Source organism: Octopus sinensis, linkage group LG3 (assembly GCF_006345805.1).
Source record: "Octopus sinensis linkage group LG3, ASM634580v1, whole genome shotgun sequence".
NCBI classification, from domain to species: Eukaryota; Metazoa; Mollusca; class Cephalopoda; order Octopoda; family Octopodidae; genus Octopus; species Octopus sinensis.
This window is the reverse complement of record NC_042999.1, coordinates 43,737,900-43,747,899: the sequence shown is the minus strand read 5'-3', so window position 1 is coordinate 43,747,899 and position 10,000 is coordinate 43,737,900.

The following is a 10,000-nucleotide window of genomic DNA, read 5'->3' as shown; positions in this document are numbered from 1 at the left end:
TCATGAAGACGACGTATGCTAAACAACACCGATTATATCAGTTGACAAAATTTCATCGGCACCGGCAGATAGCACTGTTCTATCACGTGATTTCACCGTAAATTGCGGATCAACAGCAACAGGCAGCCAAACACCACCAAATCGGAAATCAGTCAAACCGATATAGCTTAATGCTGGCTAAAATCAGTGATGTAGAGAAAAGCTAATGGGTTGTGTATAAATTAGCTATATCAGTTTGATTTTCATTGTGGCCATCGCCACCACCACCGTCACTGTTTGCCACGGCCGTTGCAACCGTCGCCACTGCCGCAGTTACCGCCCCTATCGTCGTCATTGTAGTGACTTCCATTTTATTTTCAAACTGAACTGGAACTATCTTACCGAATGTGTTGTTTTTTTCGTTAATATGGAAGATTATGTGATTTGACTGAATTTTGCTTGCATCTTTGAAGCAAAAGAAGAGCCCCAATTTGAGAAACCAGTTTTTATTTATCTCTCGTTAACACATACGTACAAGATGGCAGTACCATCTTACGGTACGAGCACACGGAGCAGTTGCTCTGACGTCCTACAGGATCTGGGGCCCCAATGCTAATATTTTTATGCTGTTGGCGGGTATGTAGAGGACCTCTCTGCATTGCTTTGCCCGGGGCCTATAATTCTTTTTAAAACGGCCCTGCTGGTATTGCACATAAAAAAGGAGCAATCTTTCGGTATTAGTAGTCGACTTAATCCGTTTGTCTGTCCTTGTTTGTCCTCTCTGTATTTAGCCCCTTGTGGGCAATAAAGAAATAGGTATTTAGTCTGTAGTTACGTTCTGAGTTCAAATTCCGCCGAGGTCAACTTTGCCTTTCATCCTTTCGGGGTCGAAAAATTAAGTACCAGTTACACACTGGAGTCTATGTAATCGACTTAATCCGGTTGTCTGTCCTTGTTTGTCCTCTCTGTGTTTAGCCCCTTGTGAGTAGTAAAAAAAGTAGGTATTCCGTCTGCCGCTACGTTCTGAGTTCAAATTCCGAAGAGGTCGACTTTGCATTTCATCCTTTCGGGGTCGATATAATCGACTTAATCCGTTTGTCTATCCTTGTTTGTCCCCTCAGTGTGTATCCCCTTGTGAGCAGTAAAGAAATAAGAAATGTGATGCAGTTACGTCCATTGTGCAAAAATGGCCCAGTTTTAGTTTTTGACTTCAAGTAGAACGGCAAAAATACATTTATTTAATGGATAAATATTTATTTACTCCACGTAATTGTGTGATGGAAGTAACTGCTTCAGATTATGTCATCATAGTTATGTATATATGATGGAGCTAGTGGTGGTTCTGACGGTAGGATGCTGTGCAGCGTCAGATTTAACTGACCTTTTCACCACAGAAAAGTTGATGCATATTATTTATAGTTCTAGAATAAAAGATATGGCAAAGATGTTTCTGAAAGATTATAACTGCACACACACAGACACAGACACACACACACACACACACACACACACACACACACGACAAAGTGCCCGCTGCAGTTTTGAACCAATGTTCCAACAACGGGTAATCGCAGAAACTCTGGTGGAGGAGGTGGTGGTGGCGGTGATGTTCATGGGAGTTGGGGATGTGTTCGGTGAAAGCGTCTCAGTACACATCTGGTATTTATTACGTTGCCCACCCCCGGAAAATGAAAAGCAGCCAGAGATTATTACACACACACACACACATGTATACATACATACGTGCATATACATACATACGTATCTGTATGTATATATACGTTTTGGCAGAATAAACAAGATAAACAGAACTCAATATATTAGTTATATACATCTTGTATTTTTAATTGGCGGGAAGTCACGGAAGTGATTCAAGGATCGAGAGTTAGGTTTGATAAGTGCTATGCACGAAACCCTCGGCCCTTTTATAACATTTTGCCGATTAACAGTGTATGTTCACGTTCACATGTGTAACATACATATATACATACATATATAAATACATATGTGTGTGTGTGTGTGTGCTTGTTTATGTTCAATTATAATAAAAAATTTTAATTAATCTGATAGGTTACTCTATACTTTTGTAAAGTACAAATTTATTATTCTTAAACAAGAATACTATTGACAGTGACTTCGGAGTTTCGGCCAGCTAAGCCATCTTCGGATTGCTTGCATTGAAGTAATCTTGGCTTCAGTCTCTGTTGAGTTAAATTCTTTCTTGGGTATGTGGGTTTCAGTAGAGCGGTAATTAAGTTGTAGGGTAAGTTGTTATGGAGAGGTGTTTTGAAGAAATTTTTAAGATTTAAAGTACTTTCTCCAAAACACCACTCCATAACAACCTAATTACCACTCTACTCAAACTCACATACCCAAGGAAGAATTTAACTCAGAGATTATGTAAAGCCAAGATTAACTTCAATGCATCGCACTCTGAAGATGGCTTAACTAGCCGAAACTTCAGAGTTACAGTCAATAATATTCTTGTTTAAGAATAATACAGATACTTAGAGAGCAGGGAGGAAAGAGCGGCGTTGTAGGTCGAAGCATTGTGAAATAATAAATAATGAAAAGCGGGAGATTCTAACAACTTTACATCTTCGATATTTGTTATCAGGTCGACAAGTATGAAATGTGTAGAAAAGGGAAAAAAGCTTTTATATATATATATATATGTGTGTGTGTGTGTGTGTGTGTGTGTGTGTTGTGTGTGTGTGTGTGTGTGTGTGTCCTTGTTTCGTATACATTCGATCCTTTTTCCAAGAAATCTAATGCTCGTAGCTTAGTTTTTCCTTGGGGCTGGCCGGATCGGAGCGATCTCAAGATTAATTAGCCGAAATTGCGAGGATGATCCGGTTCTTAACTGAAGATTAGAGGTTTCGAAAGACCCGTCCGTTTTTTTTGTGTCGTCTATTTGAGTGTTTTGCGTTCTTGTCCCATTTTGCATTTTTATATATATTTTTTATACATACATATATATATATATATATGGGTCAGTATATGTGTGTTCAGACCCCCGTAAGCAATAGCGTAGCTAGAGTGTGTTCACCCGGGGCGGCCCTTCCGTTTGCCGCCCTCGGACCCCACAAAAGCAACACATATTGCCTACAGTAGACACAAAAGTGCCGCCTGAGGCAGACAGCCCCCACCATCTGCCCCACCCCTAGGTACGCTAGTACCCGTAAGGCACCCCAAGTAAGTGTCTGTTACTATAGCCGAGTGCTAATCAAAGCCTTGCGAACTAAAAGAAGCCCGTCGTGTAGATGAGAGAATCCAATCATATATTCGAAAGTCGATTAAGGTTGTTCACCACCTTTTTCAATCTACAGAGAAACAGCTAAATTAGCCCTGTTTATAAAGGTCCTATAAGGTTATATACACACACGCACGCGCGCGTGTATGTGTGTGTCTTTCTGTTTGTGTTTGTCATCCACTACCACTTGACAAGCGATGTTGATTTGTTTAAGTCACCATCACTTAGGGGTTCAGCAAAAAAGACCAACAGAATGAGTGCCGAAAAAAATAAATAAATACGGGGTCGATTCGTTCGACTAGAATCCTTCTAAGCGGTGCCCCAGCATGGCCCCTTAGTCTAATGACTAAAACAAGTAAAAGACAAAATAGTCTGCATTTTTCTAAATAGTTTCTTCAGAGGAAGAAACGTATCGTTCATAGCCCTTTTTAGGGCATCCATGATAAAGAGAAGCAGTGTAGGAGTTTATCCTTAGGTCGGTGATTTGGTTTGGATGCTTGTAAAAAGAGCAAACTCCAATGAAATCCGGAAAGGGCCAGATGGCGGTGCTGAACCGAGCAACAGATTAAGTCTACCTTACAAGAACAGCAATGAAACTTCTAACGGGTTTCCGTACAGTTTCCATCCACCAAATTCCACTCATAAAGTATTGGCCAACACGCCACGTAATGGGATCGAACAGGAAACCACGTAGTTGGCAAGGAGTCTTCTTAAACACAGAGCTATGCTTACATAGAGAAATCAATTCTTTGTAAAACTTGGTCGGTCTCGTTCAGAGTGCCTTGCGATACTTTATAATGTCTCTTTACGTATTGATTTCAAATCCTGTCGAGCCTGACTTAATTCATTTTTATCTTTCCGAGGTTTCAACTGCTAATCAAGTCGAATTTTATCCACATGTGACCCATTTTTCTCATAAAATTTAAGGGTTTGTAAAGTTGTTAGAAGTCAAGTAGAATAAACTCCTGCCTATCCGGCACCACAGGAACCGGAAGATTGCCGGATAACTGAACTCTAAAGATATCTGATCATCACATTTTAAATTACCAAAGCACCTTACAAAACACATTAAAACAGTCTTATCATCAATATCAGGGCGGTGAGATGGCAAAACCGTTAGCGAGCCGGGCAAAATACATAGCGGCATTTCGTCCGTCTTCGTGCTCTGAGTACAAATTCCGCCGAGGTCGACTTTGCCTTCCATCCTTTCGGGGTAGATAAAATAAATACCAAATCAACTAATCCCCCCCCCCTGAAATTTCTGACCTTGTGGTAAAATTTGAAATCAGTATTATCCATTAACATTCTGAATGTAGCAGAAATGAGAGCAATAGGAGGAAATGATATCATTTAAGTAAAAAAAAAAACAAGCTTTATTAACTCAATAAGATACAGGTACTGTAAATGTAGTACAATAAAATATTATATTGTAATTTGAGCACTGGAAAATTTTGAGCGGATATATCCGCTTTCGACGTTCAAAGGTTTAATCTCTCTCTATATAAACGGCAGTTTGTCTGTGCGTGTTTCTGTGTGTCTGTTTGCTTGTACCCTCACCCTGACCACGGCTTTCAACCGATTCTGATGAAACTTGACACACACATAGCCCAATGTCATAATTCAAAACTAACGCAGCGAAAATTTTGAAAAGTTCCCCCAGTTCTGAAAAAAGTCGATAAATTCGACATGGGGTCGAGAATCAGGAACACAAACCACAAACTGTGTAGGGGACGCAACTCCACCTTTTTTAACTATCAAAAAAAATTTACCATAATTTTTTTCCATTTTTTTGCTATTTTTTGGCTATAACTCTCTAAAAATGCTTTATAGTTATTTCCCTTACAAACCTGAGCAACGCCGGGCGATACTGCTAGTGAGATGATAAAAATAGAGACCGTATCCATAAAATTCTTTCTTCGCCCTGGTGTTGGGCAAATTTAAAAACATTTAAAACCTTAATTTTATTAAACAAAGCAGTTTGTCCATTGCTTTTTCAATTCTTACATTCCATATCGCCTTGTGAGATATATGACAAAAACTGATTTAACCTTTTGTACACGGAAGTGGATATATTTCTTCAAAATATAACTGTAGGAAGCGGTTTTACGTCCATGGCTTTGAAAAAAAAACAAAAAACTCTCCGTAAGGTACGGATAAGCGGAGACACCCCAAGTGGTACTTTTTTTTACAAAAGATTCAAATAATATTTTCACACATTTCATCAAATATCTCTTTACAGAGCAAGAATCAAATACTTTCATTGGTGGATATGAAAACCGTTCCTAAAAAAGATACTGAAAAAAAATGTAATGCAGGAGCAGAAAATATCAATTTTATTTGTGTGTGTGTGTATAATTATCATTACGGGAATGACCATGAAATTTAATTACGTAGTTAAAAGGTTAAACCAACTTGAAAGTGAAAAGAAGCCATTCTTTTTGAAGAAAACCACATGAACTACTTTGGGTGTCATTAAAAAAATTACTCCACCCAAACCATGGTAATGTGTGGGTAGACGTTTAGGAGTGTGCGAGAAGTACATTAAGCTGAACATATAATGAGAAAAAGGAGAAAGGAAGAAAAGAAAGATAACTAAATACAAAACAACCAAAAACTAAAGAGGCGAAACAAATAAGTGAGAGCAAAAAACAAAACCGTTACAAAACGCGCAGTTTGAATATGGCGGTTAATTTAGAAAGAAACTGAACCAGACGGTAGATAGATAGATAGATAGATAGATAGATAGATAGATAGATAGATAGATAGATAGATAGATAGATAGAGATGATAGATAAATGCATACATACATACGTACGTACATACATACATACATGCACACACACTTGTACTGAGTCCTATAATTTATAGTTTCTGTGTGTGTGTTTACATTTACGCGTATATATATATTATATATATATATAATATATTATATATATATATATATAGATATATATATATATATATATATAAATTCGGTATGGGTAAGGCAATTCGTTGCTAACCCTTTATTGCTTAGTATATATATATATATATAGCGGCAGGAATGGCTGTGTGGTAAGTAGCTTGCTTCCCAACCACATGGTTTCGGATTCCGTCCCACTGCGTGGCACTTTGGGCAAGTATCTTCTACTATAGCGTCGGTAGATTTGGTAGGTGGAAACTGAAAAAAGCCCGTCGTATATATATATATAAGTTTGTCCCACCACCATCGCTTGACAACCAACGTTAGCCTGTTTATGTCCCTGTAACTTAGCGGTTCGGCAAAAGAGACCGATAGAATAAGTACTACGCTTACAAACAATAAGTCCTGGGGTCGATTCGTTCGACTAAAGGTGGCGCTCCAGCATGGCCGCAATCAAATGACTAAAACCGGTAAAAGAATAGAAGAATATATACATTTATGCATATATATACATACACACACACATATATATATATGCACACATATACATGCACACATTTATGCATATATATATACACATATATATATGTATGTATGTATGTATGTATGTATGTATATGCTAGGCAAATTTCAATCACACTACACACTTTACAGGCAGAGATAAGAAAAGGACAGAGTTTAGACATTTTAGTTCTCACAGACCACAAAAGAAAGCGTGGAAAAATCACTGCTCGAATATCATTGATCAACTGTCTATTCGGTCAAAACTAACCTGGGGCTAAAGAAAAATAAAAAAAAAGAAATGAAAAGAAAAATGCATTGCAAAGTACGCAATTCAAAAATGGCGGTAACTTTAACGAATTCTTAACGTTGCCTTTCCTACTTTCATCCACGTTTCCTCTACATTACGTCATTATTGTTGCATTATACAAGTGTTTATGTTATCGTTCTCTTCAGTTATTGGATACTTTAATTCTGCTTGTGTACGCGTGTTTATATGTATGTGTGTGTGTGTGTGTGTGTGTGTTGTGTATGTTTGTGTATTATTTCTGTGCCCTTTATTAACGGACAGACTAGTGTTGTTTCAACAAATTAGTGGAAAGGATATTGCTAAAAAATTACTTCACAGAGAGACATAATATGTGTGTGTGTGGTGTGCATACATACATACATACATACATACATACATACATACATATATTATATATATATATTATATATATATATATATAGATATATATATTCTACATATATATATATATATATATACATACATACATACGTACAGAAATGCGTGAAGTCAAATATTTGAAGCACATTCTTACACACTGACACACCCCGACATACTTACACACTCCCAACCATACACACGCACACACACACATACAATGCGACTAATGGGTAATGAATGTATAACTGACTTTTCAAATTTTTGGAAATACATACACACACAACCACACACGTTTCAATACCTATATACAATCACAAACACCACTTTCTCTCTCTCTCTCTCTCTCACACACACGTATGTATATATACCCGCACACACATAAGTACATACATACACATGTATATATGTATTACATATAGATGTGCTTGTCTACTGTATGTATGTGTGTGTGCTTATATAATAGATATATAATATATATTACTGTGTGTGTATATATATATATATATATTATCGATAGATGGATGAAAATGTATGGTCCATCATTGCCAAATAATTAACACGCCAAGAGTACATTGGCACAAGTGTCCCAAAAAAGGGAGTCCCAAGGCATTCTGGTTTCTTTGATCCAACATCAGCAAATAAGCCAGATCAATAAGAAAGCAAAGAGTATGAATTAGTTCGGTATGAAAATGTATTTCTGGAGAAATTTGAAGGTTTATTACCAACCCTTAAAGACAATACGCGTAAGTCTAACTATTAATGTACCGTATTTTTCGGCATATAAGACGAGGTAGATTTCCTAGTAAAAAAAAAAACAACAATTAACGTTTAAATCTATACTCGTTGTATAAGTTGACCCACGCTTATTGGTCACTTGTCTTTACTGAGAAATTGGGACGTCATCAAGGTTGGGATGAATCGGATCACCAAAGCTTGCACAGAAAACAGAGGGGAATGGAAGATTCTGGAACAGGATGAAAAAGATGAAATAAAGGAAAAAGCTTCCATTAGAAATAATGTTTATTTCAAATTTGATTTTTAATTTTTTCCCTTTGCTTACGATTATGGTCGCTCACAGATAGGAACACAAAGTAAGCATAAAGAGAATTGACAGGTTACTAAGCTTTTGTTATATGCCGAATTGCGGACAAGAAGTGTATAAACATTTAAACATCCTCACTATCTTTTCAAATCCTGCTGCATTTCACAAGGAATTTTTGATCCTTCAAAATAATCTTAGTGTATAAGTTGACCTACCTTTGGGGGCTGTAAATATTGAGCTGAAAAGAAGCGATTTGTATTACGGAAAATATGGTACCTTCAGTTCGACTTCCATGGACAACCATCAACTTCAGTACAGTTAAAGTGGCCTAGGTACTCAATCGGACTGTTTATATTAGGGATTCCCTGCTGCAGTAAATTTTGTCTACTTCAGGGATTAAATTTGTCCAAGGAGGCTAAAAAAAAAAAAAAAAACTTTAAGAAGGCCTATTTTGCGTAAAAATACTATTTTCTTTTTCTTTCTACCATCTTGTATTTAACAATCTGTTTATACACTTCCTATTTACTGTGTTGCTAATGGAATAGTCTAATTCGAAAGACTATTTGATTCTGACATCTATTCCTAAATAAATGGAATGAATTATTTGCGATTTAACGTTCTGAGTTCAAATGTTCCCTAGTGAAATTAAAAGTATAATTTTCAGCCAAGAGAAACAACAAATAGCCTGTCTTAATGGAGAGGACAAACAAAGACAGACAAACGGATTAAGTCGATTACATCGACCCCAGTGCGTAATTGGTACTTATTTAATCGACCCCGAAAGGATGAAAGGCTAAGTAGACCTCGGCGGAATTTGAACTCAGAACGTAGCGGCAGACGAAATACCGCTAAGAATTTTACCCAGCGTGCTAACGATTCTGCCAGCTATCTATCTATTTCTTGCCTACCACTTGTCATCGTCTGCACTTTCACAATAGATAACTAGTTACCCAGTTTTTACTAGCGGAACTCGTAGAATTTTCTCAGACTTCACTAGTGGTGAAGAATTTACGTGTTGAAGCTTCGAAATGTCTTGCATATTTTTACTGTTCTGCTTACAAGCTGTGTTAGCAAAATGCATGTCATCTGATCGTTTTCTTTGTCTAAGAACAAGCTTTTCGATGCTCCCACTAAATATTTACTAACGTATTCAAGTATACAAGTAATTACTGGTACAAGGCCTATGAGAGAGGGGTTCAGCAAGCACATCAGACGGAGGCTCGAAGATCCACGGAAGTACCCAGGGTATTTCCGATGGGGAGAGAAGGCTCGATTCCCTTCCGAGGTAAGGCCCGAAGCAACCTTGTTCTATCTTGCAAAATTTCTCTGTATGCGCGCGTGTATCTCTCTCTCTCTCTCTTTCTTTCTGTATGTATGTATATATACATACATATATATGATGGCTCAGTGGTTAGAGCATCGGGCTCACACTCATGAGATGATGAGTTCGATTCTCAGATCGGGCTGTATGTTGTGTTCTTGAGCAAGACACTTTATCTTTCACGTTGCTCCTGTTCACTCAGCTGTAGAACTGAATACAGATGCCAAGCTGTATCAATCCTCGCCTTCCCTTGGATAACATCGGTGGAATGGAGAAGGGAGACTGGATTGCATGGGCAACTGCTGGTCTTCCATAAACAACCTTGCCCGGAC